This window comes from Canis lupus, chromosome 36 (genome assembly GCF_003254725.2).
Source record: "Canis lupus dingo isolate Sandy chromosome 36, ASM325472v2, whole genome shotgun sequence".
NCBI classification, from domain to species: domain Eukaryota; kingdom Metazoa; phylum Chordata; class Mammalia; order Carnivora; family Canidae; genus Canis; species Canis lupus.
In genome coordinates this window covers 1802501-1815070 of record NC_064278.1, presented here as the reverse complement: position 1 = coordinate 1815070, position 12570 = coordinate 1802501, and the positions used below count along the sequence as shown (strand labels likewise).

Here is a 12570-nt window from a genome sequence, read left to right as displayed (position 1 = left end):
GAACAATTCATGACTTATTAATTTACACACACTAGGACATGATTCCTTTACTTAAATATAGCCACTTACCTACCATGCTTTCTAGCTAAAGTGAAAACAGATAATCCTAAAATATGGAAATTGGAATATAGCTAACTATGTGAAGTATCTTAGGCTCATAACTTGAAAAGTAGCCTTAAAAATAATCTAATACAAGGTCCTACTTCTACTACAATGTTCCAGTTAAGGAATTCTGTTTCAGAATTTATTGAGCTTCTCAGTGAACACTCCTGAACTCTCTTAATAGGTGATTTTTATCATATGTTTAAATCAAAATCTGATTCTATGTCTCAATTACAAAATTTTCATTAATTCTATATTTTCTGTTGGATGAATACCTACAATTTAATAACAATCCTCTACTTCTGCTTTCTCTGTCATGCTTGTTTTTCTACAAATAAACATTTCCCATTTCTCTAACTTTTCAACTCTTCCCATAATCGTATATCCCAAAGTTTCATCATTCTGTTTATGTCTTTGCATGCATTTTATTTCCAAAATACAGCTCCTAAGTGGACAAATCCCCAGTAAACAGAAGAAATTAGATTTCTCATTAAGAAAGAGTAGTGCGTGAACATTACTGTCTGTTCCTGAGCATATTTTTAGCAAGACAGCAAAATATATTATTGCTTCTGGGTTCCCTGGGTGGCTCAGCAGTTGAGTGCCTGTCTTTGGCCCAGGGTGTGATCCTGGAATCCCAGATCCGGCTCCCTGCAGGGAGCCTGCTTCTCCCTCTGCCCATGTCTCTCTCTCTCTCTCTCTCTCTCTCTCTCTCTCTCTGTGTGTGTGTGTGTGTGTCTCATGAATAAATAAATATTTAAAAAATATATATATCATTTCTTATAAAAGACACATGATTTTATTGTTTAATGTTCTTTTTACAATCAGAAAGTCACCTCCCAGTGCTGTACCTAAATGATGTATTTTTCTTTTTTTTTAATGTATTTGTTTTCTAATCAGAAAACAGAATGATACATTTATCCCTCACAAAATACCTTTCTAGATACTAATGAAATAATATAGGATTTTGTTTTCTAAATGAACTTCTAAGCCAGTAGGGGGCACACAGGAAACATCTAGCACACACTAGGTAGTAAAATATTTACTGAATTTTTATGCAAAAAAGAATTAAGTATCCTCATGGAGATATGAACAAGTGTTATAGCAGAAAAAAGGAAAGAAAATGTTATTTTAGCCCAAGACTTCAAGAAATACTTCATTGCATAAGAAATTTTATTAGGTTTTCAAAGATGAAAAACTGTTGAAATACTTTATTACATTATAGTTTTTGGTTTACTTGTCTATGTCTCTCATGTGACTGTGTTTCTTTTATGGCAGTGACCCATCCTAATACTTAATGTTCTTAATACCAAATATAAACCCTGGTATAGTTTAGATACCATGTTCTTGAGTGGATGAGTAAATTACAGAGAATATTAGAAAATAATATAAGATTGAAAAATATTATAAGTGACACAGCAGGTTCTCTTTCCATGGTAACCATAATAGAGGTTTCATGGAGACATTTGTTAAAAAAGACCGTAGAAAGGGCACTTAATATATAATAACGGTTGTGGTTGCCATGGTAAGGATGTTAATGTGTGGAGCCATGACACCATCTGAAAAGCAGGTGGTATATGATTGGCATGGTTTTATAGGAAAAAACCATTAATCATTTATAGGAAGGCACTAAAAAGATTCTGTTAAAGTAGGATGGTGACATCAGGAACTATCAGAATAACTCAAGACAGAATGAAATGTGTCAAAATTAATATTAAAGTGCTGTCAGAAGAAAGTTTTTAAAAGTTGATTACAAACAATTTACATCATGAGGATACATATTATAGTCTCCCTTGCTAAGTTCTTGGGTGAAGTATTAAGAAAAAAGAACCCAGAAACCTAGTTATGCATCTGAGAAGATTGAGATGGCTTTAAAGGAAATAGTTCTCTAATCTGTTCCACTTACCCACTACTCATTCCCAAACTTTCTTGCCATTGGTAACTCTTTTTTAATCCTTCAGATTTTTCTAGGTTTCCTACTCCCTCTGTGCATCCAAACTAGCCTTCACTTATGCTAGTATTTAGCTACTTCTTTAATTATTTTTAAGGTTCATTCTTTACTCAAATGGTTCCATCTCGAAGGCAGGGGTGATTCCTGACTTAGATGATGTTGTGTCTCAATGTTTAGTATCCTATATAGTGAACAAAATGTAATAAATCTTTTTAAAATAATTCTTTCATTGTACATATATGGAATTAAAGGTAAGCTATTTTATCTCTTGGGTTCATGGTCATCAATTTATGTATTCATTTAGGTGAACATTTATTTATTCATTTATTTGAACACATTTTATGTTCCTGTGAACTAACCTAGATGATAAGCAAAGATAAAATAGAAGATAGCCATATTCTCCATAGAATTGTTTGCTGGAAGTTTCTTGATATTAATTTCTGTCTTGCAAGATAACCAGAGGAAAAAGAGCTATTGAACCTTTATTCTGTTGTCACTAAGTGGGGCGCCTCGGTGGCTCAGTCAGGTAAGCATCTGCCTTCCGCTCGGTGACCCCAGGGTCCTGGGAAGGAGCCCCACACCTGGCTGCCTCTCAGCGGGGAGTCTGCGTCTCCCTCTCCCTGCCACTCCCCCTCCTTGTGTTCTCTGTCAAGTAAATAAATAAAATCTAAAAAAAAAGTTATCTGTTATCAATAACTTTTAGATTTTTTTTCCAAATCCAGGGCTCATGGATTATTCTCTTTCCTCTGAACTATCCATCTTTATCCCAAATCCCTAAATGGCACAAGAATTTAAGTAAATATATATAGAATATATTTTAAAAACACAATAGTATCAAACAGGCTGATGATTTCTCTAACTTCTGATGATTTCTCTTTTTAATAGTCATAAAAATATATTTTTGTAATTATCTAATATATATATGAGACAAAAGGAAATATTTTCTGTAGAATTTTATTCTCAAGAAAATGTGTCTTTCAACAAACTGCAAAGGACTAAGAGGCAAATTTGTTGCTTTAGCTTTAGGCATTGCATCCAAAAAAACAAACATAAACAAGATTCATGTCAAGGAGCTTTTCTCCTATCTGTACATCTGTGAGTTTCATTGTTTCAGGTCATATGTTTAGGTGCTTAATCCATTTCTAGTTAATTTTTCTGAGTGATGTAGCCAGGGGTCCAGTTTTATTCTTTTACACATCACTATCCAACTCTCCCAGCAACATTCCCGGAAGAGGGGCTCAAATGAGGAGGATGGGAAGGATGGGGAGCATGGGGCGGATGGGGCGGATGGGGCGGATGGGGAGATAGGGCGGATGGGGAGGATGGGGAGGATGGAAGTGGGGGGAGGATGGGGAGGGTGGGGGGGGAGGATGGGGGGGTGGGCAGATGGGGCGCGCGGGGGTGGAGCAGCGGGAGAACGGGGTGGGGGCCCTGGGGGGGGGCAAGCGGGTGACCTGCTGGGGCGGGGCTGCGGGCTGCTGGCTTCCCTGGGGCTCCAACCTCGAGGGTGGAGCCGGGCCTTGCCCCGCGGGTGGTGGGGCAGTGATTGGCCTCCCTGCCGGCGGGGGGGGGGGGGGGGGGGGGGGGGGGGCATTGCCTGAAGCAGGATTTTCATCATTTATGTTTCCTCTTTTGTACCCGAGGACGAAGTACCGGGCTGTTCTCTAACAGGGCACAGGGCCTCGGGGGACAGCGAGGTCACCAAGGTGACGACCTTTTTCCTCATTTCAATCGGCCTCACGAGAAGAGCCCCTGATGGGGCGTCGGGAGCAGGACCCCGAGAGCGCTCCCAGAGCACCCTGAGAGTACCCGAGAGCGCCCTGCAGCGGGTGGGCCCCGAGAGCGCCCCGAGAGCGCCCTGCAGCGGGTGGGCCCCGAGAGCGCCCCGAGAGCGCCCTGCAGCGGGTGGGCCCCGAGAGCGCCCCGAGAGCGCCCTGCAGGGGTTGGGCCCCGAGAGCGTCCCGAGAGCGCCCTGCAGTGGGTGCGCCCCGAGAGCGCCCCGAGAGCGCCCTGCAGCGGGTGGGCCCCGAGAGCGCCCCGAGAGCGCCCTGCAGGGGTTGGGCCCCGAGAGCGTCCCGAGAGCGCCCTGCAGTGGGTGGGCCCCGAGAGCGTCCCGAGAGCGCCCTGCAGTGGGTGCGCCCCGAGAGCGCCCCGAGAGCGCCCTGCAGCGGGTGGGCCCCGAGAGCGCCCCGAGAGCGCCCTGCAGCGGGTGGGCCCCGAGAGCGCCCCGAGAGCGCCCTGCAGCGGGTGGGCCCCAAGAGCGCCCCGAGAGCGCCCCGAGAGCGCCCTGCAGGGGTTGGGCCCCGAGAGCGTCCCGAGAGCGCCCTGCAGTGGGTGCGCCCCGAGAGCGCCCCGAGAGCGCCCTGCAGGGGTTGGGCCCCGAGAGCGCCCCGAGAGCGCCCTGCAGGGGGGTGGGTCCAGAGGCGCCAGCACCCAGGGCCGCCCGTGGTGACAGCGCCCCTCGCGGGACGGTCCTCGTGGGCGGAGAGGCCTCGCCGCGTCCCCAGCAACCCCCGCCCCCGGGGCAAGGAGCACCCCCAGGCCCCGTGGCCCTGCTCGCCGCCCGTGGCTGGTTCCGCGGGAGCGCGGCCCGACGCCCGCGCAGGGCCTGGGCGGGGGGGCTCCCTGCAGGGCCGAGGGGCGGGGGAAGGGGGGGACAGGCGGCCCGGCCGGGACGCACACCCCAGGCCCGAGGGCTGAGCCCACCTGGGAACTAAGGGAGGGGCACACTCCAGGCAGCGAATGCAGACCAGTGTAGACCAGGGACTCGGGGTTCGCCCGAGGAGTTTTGCTGACCCCAGAACCAGTTGGCGCCTGTCCAGGTAAGGTGCTGAGTCACGGTCCCACCTGCGGGGCGGGGTCTCCCAGCCACATCTGACCTGACGGGCCTGTGACAAGTCCCGCGAGCTAGCACCCAGGGGTGCTGGATCCAGGGGAGGTGCGCATAGAGCAGACTGCCCCCCCCCCCGCCCCGGGGCTGGTGCGAGGCGTGCGGTCTCCCGTGCACCTGCGGGCGGGGCATTAATTCATACACTAGTCTGAGGGTGGCCCCTGGGCCTTTCTAGAAGAGGCTGGGAAGTTCAAGGTAGCCTGGAATAACCTCTCTCCTCCCGCCTCCCCCTGCTGCGGACAGTGTCTTTCAGCCCCGTTTGTCCAGAGGCTTGGTGAAAACAATGGAAATGGACTAAAGACTTAAATGTAGGACATGAAACAATGAACTCACTGATGAAAACACAGGAACGAATCCTCTCGGTGTGAATCCTGTTAATGACTTTTTGGATAGGACACCTAAACCACAAGCAACACAACAAAGATAAGCAAGTGAGACTACATCAAACTACAAAGCTTCTTGCACAGAAAAAAAAATCAACAAAGCAAAAGGACAATCTACAGAATAAGAAAACATATGTGTAAGCCATATATTGATGAGTTAATATCCAAAACACAAGTTACTCATACAACTCAACAGCAAAATCCCAAATAGCCCAATTTAAAAATGTGCAAATGACCAGAATAGACCTTTCTCCAAAGAAGATACATGAAAGTGCAATAGGTACATGAAGAGACGCTCCACATCACTAGTCCTTAGGAAAACACGAATTAAAACCACAGTGAAATCACTGGTCTGGACATGGAGAAAAGGGAACTCTGGCGCACTGCTGGTGGGAATGTGAGGGTACAGCCATCATGGAACAGTGCAGAGGATCTTCAGAATATTACAGATAGAACCATCATGTGATCCAGCAATTCTACTTCTGGGAATAAATCTAAAGGAAATGAAAACACTAACTCAAAAAGCTACATGCCTTGCCTTGTTCATTAGCAGCATTATTTACAATGGGCAAGACCTGGACACTCGGAGCGGCCTCAGCGCTCGCGTGAGTGAGGAAGCTGTGGTCTGCACGCTCCGTGAGCAATTAGGCCACAAAAAATGAAAAAATCCTGCCATTTGCAACAACATGGATAAATCTTGAAAGTATCATGCTAAGTGAAATAAGTCAGAAAGAAGAGAAATATTGTATGGTATCAATTATGAGGAGTCTCAAAAAATTTTTTGTCATAATTTATAAAGAAAGAGATCAAACTTGTGGTCACCAGAGGCAGACGATGAATTGATGCCGGGTTGTCAAGAGATACAAATTTCCAGTTATGCAATAAATAAGTACTAGGGATGCAACGTCCGATACGATGACTATAGCTAACACTGCTGTAGGATTTATGGGAGAATTATTAAAAGAGTAAATCCTGAGTTATTGGCCTGAGGAGAATTTGTTTCTTTTCTTCTTTTTATCCTTTTTTATTGTATACGTAAGAACACAGATATTAGCGGAGCCTGTGGGGGTAGTCATTTCACAATACTGAATCCTGCTGTCTGCTTTAAACTTACATGGTGCTGAATGTCAATTATTTCTCAATAAAACTGGGAGAAAAAGAGATCATGAGACAAAGCAATCTAGATATCTATTAGCTCCTGTTAAAATCAGTGAAGTGATTGTTTCAGTTTGTCATTACAATCAAAGGGAAGTTAATCATAGATTTTGGCACAAAATGTGGGGTTAGCATGTTACCATGTATGTAACAGACATTTGAGAAATACTGAGCTATGGAACAACTCGAGTGACAGACTCTTGACTATTTGAGCCAAGTTTGTTAATTTCAAGTAAATATAATCTTATAATAGTCTCTGCACATAAGTTCAAAAAAGCTTGGAATTTATGGAATTCTTCAGTCTTATTTATGAAATTTATGAACAACAGTAAGTATGTATTTCAGATATATTTATTAAAATAACAACAATTACAGTCTTTCATGGGGCACTTGGGTGGCTCAGTCGGTTAAGCATCTGCCTTTGGCTGAGGTCATGGTCCCAGGGGCCTGGGATGGAGCCCTGTATCAGCTCCCTGCTCAGTGGGGAGCCTGCCTCACCCTCTCCCTCTGCCCTCTCCCTGCTTGTGCTCTCTCTCTCTCTGTCAAATAAATAAAATCTTTAAAAAAAAAAAAACAATTAGAATCTTTCTATAAAAATAGACTTAGTAGGCATACACTCAAGGGATCAGTTTATCTCAAAGTATGCTTAAATAAAAGGATCACCCTATCTCTATTATTAAGAAGCTTGTTGTTTTTTACTTAATAATGTGGCTTGGAGAGCTTCCCATATCTGTACATCAAGATATGGACTATGAACTTATCATAATTTATTGAATACATTTTTTGTTTCCGTATTTTTCATTACAATCCATGCTGTTAATATTTCTTTCTCTCATTTTGTACACACATGCTCATGCATGCACAAAGAGAAAGAGAGAGAAAGAGAAACAAAGACACAGACACAGAGAGAGAGAGAACTAGATGTTAAAATACCAGAACAAAGTTTACACTTTTTTTTTTTTGCATAGACAATTCTAATTTCCTCCAAAAAAGGATAGGAAATTTCACACTTCCACCAAAAATGTGTAATGATATATATATTTCATCACACACTTATTAGCAATGGATAAGATTAATATTTTTATACTTATAACTATGTTCAGCAGAATCTTTTAATTATATTATCTAATAGTAATCTTGCTAATACTAATTAGCAAACAGTAAATTTGCTAATAAATGGAAAAATTGTATATTTCTTATATCAAGCCATATTAAAATATATTTTGAAGGTATTTTGTGTTTTTACATAATTATTCCTATTATTATTATTATTATTACTTTATTTTAGTATGCGGTTTAAGATAAATAATTATTAGTCTGGCAAATCAGGATTTGGATCTCAGGTTTAAGTGACTTTTAAATCTTAGGTAAATTCTTTATTCTTTCTTTAAAACATTTATAAAAAGTTTTGGCTTTAACTTTGACTACCAATTCTATTTCTTCTGTGGTTATTAGTCTAGTTAGTTAGGTTCCTGCCTTTTTTGTGTGTGTGTGTGTGTCAGTTTTGATGTTTTAAATATTTGTAGGAATTAACCTGTTATATCTGATTTTAATTTTATATCTGATTTTAAAATGTATTCCTATAAATTTGCATTATGCTCACTAATTTTTATCTGTTTATCTTCCTGATAATTTATATTTCTACTAAATTTTATTATCTTTGATAGCTTGAACAAAGTTGGGGTTTTTTTAAACTATTCTATTCTGAGTAGGCCTATATTTTTATTGTAAATTCATTACTTTTAGCTCATATCTGTTATTTTTACCTGAAAACAATTTTGGCTATATTTCATAGATATAGTATGGAAAAATCTAGTTGTCTTTGATTTCTGAATTACCAGTATAAGCCCCCCCTCCTTTTTTAAAAAGGATTTAAAAAGGATTTTATTTATTTATTCATGAGAGACAAAGAGAAGAGGCAGAGACACAGGCCAAGGGAGAAGCATCCTGATGTGAGACTCGATCCCAGGGACCAGGGCTCATGACCTGAGCCAAAGGCAGACGCTCAACCACTGAGCCACCCAGGGGCCCCCAAATTTTGTTTTTAGTGAATTATAAGTTAATTTATAAGTGAACACACTTTTAAGACTATGTTTTTGTTGTTTTATTTTGGATTTATTGCATTTTGGTTAAATAATGTAGGTATGCAGGATTCTTAAGTTTTCTAAACTCATTGGGATTTCTTATGTTTCCTAATACATAAAGTTTGAAAATGATGCTTCAATGGGATATTTATTAGTCATATGCTATTTTTTCTTTTTCTTTTTTTAAATAATTTATTTATTTTTTAGAAAGAGAGAGAGTGTGTGAACCCGGGGGAGGGAGAGTGGGAGAGGGAGACAATCTCAAGCAAACTCCTGGCTGAGCACAGAGCCCAATATGGGGCTGGATCCCACGACCCTGAATCATGACCTGATCAGAAACCAAGAGTTGAATGCTTAATTAACTGAACCACCTAGGAGCCCCGTATACCAGTTTTCTTTACTCATTTATTAAACACATGACTTGTCATTCTTTGACAGAGACTTATTGAAGCTTATTAGGATAAATACAAATTTAAACATTTTGTCTTGTGTCCAATATTTTTGTGCTTTACACAGTTCGTAGCTATACTGTTAAATATATAGATACTTACATGTATACATCATACATACGTATTCATTACTGTTCTATCTACTGCATGGATTTAAACTTCTATTAATGTAAAATATTACTCTTGTTTCCATTTCAAGTATTATGTCCAAAATTATATTTTATATTAGATATATTGGAATATATATTAGTTTGCCTTAACATTGCTCACAATTGTTATTTTCTCCTCATATTTAGCCATGAGATAGTTGTGCCTGCAATATAGTTTCATGATTTTGATTAAGGTACATTATTTTTACAAATAATTATTTAAATATAGTATTGTTTTATTTCCCTCAACAATGTGTCTTGTACCCTACATTTGTGGGGGGATTTGTTTCTGTTTTCTTCAATTTATCATCAGTAAATTTTGCAAAAACATTTTTTTCAGAGAATATCTTCTATTTTGTCTTTAAATTGGAATGTTTGTTTTTTTCTACATAGGAGGTAGGTTCAAAATCATTTCCTTTCAGGCTGTCATTATCTTTTAACAGAGATTTAAAAAAGCAAACAACAACAAAACAAAACAAAAACAAAACAAAACAAAAACAAACAAACAAAAAAACCTTTGCCCAGGATTTTCTGTTGTTTTTCTTTTTGGAGTTTTGAAACTTGAGAAAGCTATATCTGTTTCATTAAAATGTACTAAGTTGTTTTTTGCATTTTTGTTTCTGCTTAGAAATTTCAAGAAGAGTATATATCCACAATTGAGAAATGTGCTCAGCCATGTCTTTATTTTTCTGTTCATTCTTTATGTACTTTTTAAATTTACTTCTCTTAGATGGATCTTGGAACATATGGGTCTTTTCATTTTGTCTGCATTCTCTCTAATATAGTCTATCACTTTGCCCTTGGCACAGCATTTAGATAGAAAGTTTCAATTAGACCTTCCAGCTTACTAAGTCAGCATTCAGTCATGTTTATTTTGTTTCTTGTAAAATATGTTGTTTTAATTTTTTTAAACACTCTTTCTTTGTGTCAGCTGCATATTTTTATTGAAGATATTGAATATTCAGTTTTACTATAGCTAAAAATCCTGCATATTATGAAGAAGAAAGAGTGTGCAATTAATTTTCTTCTCGCCATGACAATTATGCATCCCTCTTAGGCTCCAGAGTTTGGGGACTCCTCTACTTTCTGCAGCCAGAGCCTGCCATGTCAGAGGTCTTGCCTCTGGGAGAGTCCCTACTTCTGAATGGGAATCTGAGTCAGATGTGTTTCTTTTGGTTTTGTTTCTGCCTCAGTGATCCTTACGGTGGTTGGGAGTTAGATCATCTGAAAATCTCTAGTCTTCGTTACTGCAGTAGTTGCTGTGCCTTAGCAGACACAGTTCACTGTATTTAGACACTGTACGAGGGAGACTGAGAGCGAAGACTACCATCCATGCTGCCGATGGGTGGCTTCTCAGAATAAAGGTCTTAAAAATGCTAACGAATGTCCATGGAGATACCCTCTTGCTTTTGATAATTCACCGTCATTTGAGATTATCTACGATTCTTCTGCGAAAGATGATGTAGCTTTGGTTGTCATTTTCTCGGATCTTTTTCTTATCCATGAATTGAACCCCATCTACTTCCTATTTTCCAATAATTTCTTGAAATATAGGATCTACTGCTTGCATACTATCTAGTTTTCCATCATGATTATGAGTTTACTCTTTAAAAATGTGCATATTCTATTATATCATTTCAAGGACTTCTTGGGTAAAAATCAGGAGAGGGGCAACTATGCTGTCGGCTTTTAATTAAAAATGTAGATATTAATTATTGTATAATCATCCCAAATCAATAATTTATTAATCCTCTTGCATTGTTGTCTTCAGTATCTTTGTGTTTAATATACTTATTTCTTACCTAAGCACCCGTGACATTTAATTAAAGCCAGTTGTAGCACCAACATTTTACTATGCACTGTGGAGACTTTGCATGAAGAACTTTGATATACAATAATAGTATAATGTAATATAACAACTTTAGATTCAAATAGAACTGAATTTGAGTTCTAGTATTGACAGCTACTAGTTGTGTGACCTTGAAATATTTATTTATTGTTCCTAAACCTCTGTGGCTGTAGATGCACAATCATCATCACCATCACCATCATCCGTTGTGAGGGTTAAATGGGGTAATGCAAAGTACTTAGAACACTGACACCAGTAAATACTCAATGAATTCTAGTACATTATTAATATTAATAATATTAATAAAGCAATTTAAATACCCCTTTTTATATTGTTTAAAACCATTTTAGATACATTGATGACTGTAAGATTTTCCAAACCATAACTAGAATATGATTAAAATGAAATATGCGTTTTTAGTGATGTGGGTCTAAACCGTCATTTGTTGCTTGACAACAGCCCCATTCGATATGAGAAGAAATGAGTTTTGATACTTTTATTGTTTTTGTTTGTTTGTTTGTGTTTATTTTAGGTAAGCTCCATGCCTAAAGTGGGTTTCAAATTCACAACCCTGAGATTAAGAGTTGCATGCTCTACCAACTAAGCCAACCAGGCACCCTTATTTTGGTAATTTTCATCTTAGCATCTCCTAGAGTTTTTCATGGCTGTGTATAAACTTAAATTGTTCTCTGAGAAAGTGTGCAGAAATAATAATCAGAATAGCTAACGTTTTTAGATTTGAATCTTCTTTGAACTAGACTACCTACCTGATGTCAAGGCTTCCGTTGCTTTACTGATGAGTTCAGGGATGGTGCTGACTATCTTACAGAGATGGTGTAAAATGAAATGAATGAAAGTTCTCAAAGCATCACACACTTTTAAAGTTGAAGCTTCCTGTCTCCTTCTTAAATTTCCCCATGAGGCTGAACACCCTGATGCTGACTTTACCTCCACATCTCCCTAGGCCTTTCTCTGCCCCACAGTCAGCCTCCATTCTATTTGCTCAATCTCTGTCTTCCACTGTCACTTAGCTTCCTACAGTAGACTGAAAAATGGTCCTTGGTCTTTGTTCCCACCCCTAATTACAGCAAGAGTTCTCTTTCTACAATGGAGATGGTAATTTAAATTGTATAATGTATCTCTAATCTACCTATTAGTTTGGTCTCTGTCGTCTCAAGTCATGGCATCTCCAGGTTAGGTGCCCTGGATGCAACCCATCACGTAAATGCCCCACGTAGTTTACCACGTCTTCTTTTATGTCATTTCCTGTGCTTGGAATTATCTTTATTTTTGTCCTTCTTAGTTTGACAAAATCCTATTGACCCATAAAGTTTTAGTTCATATAGTTCCTTCTCTCGTACTCTTTAACTTTTAGTTTGTGTAAAGTATTTGCACACAGGGTCATGGCCCATTGCATTGACTCTATCTCATCTGTTAGGTGGCATATTTCCACTTTGGGGGCAGAGGTTTCATATTTCCAACTTGGAATTCCAAGTGCTTAGTACAGTGTGTAGTTTAATGTGTGAGTATCATGAATTGGATTAGTAAGCCTAGTTTGTTT

The 12570-nt window shown here is 40.0% G+C and overlaps 1 protein-coding gene across 1 annotated transcript in view; it reads right to left on the bottom strand.

The window, feature by feature from the left end:
- The window catches only part of LOC125754412 (uncharacterized), a 41146-nt gene that overhangs the window by 16760 nt on the left and 11816 nt on the right, over window positions 1-12570 (bottom strand). The window lies entirely within an intron of this gene.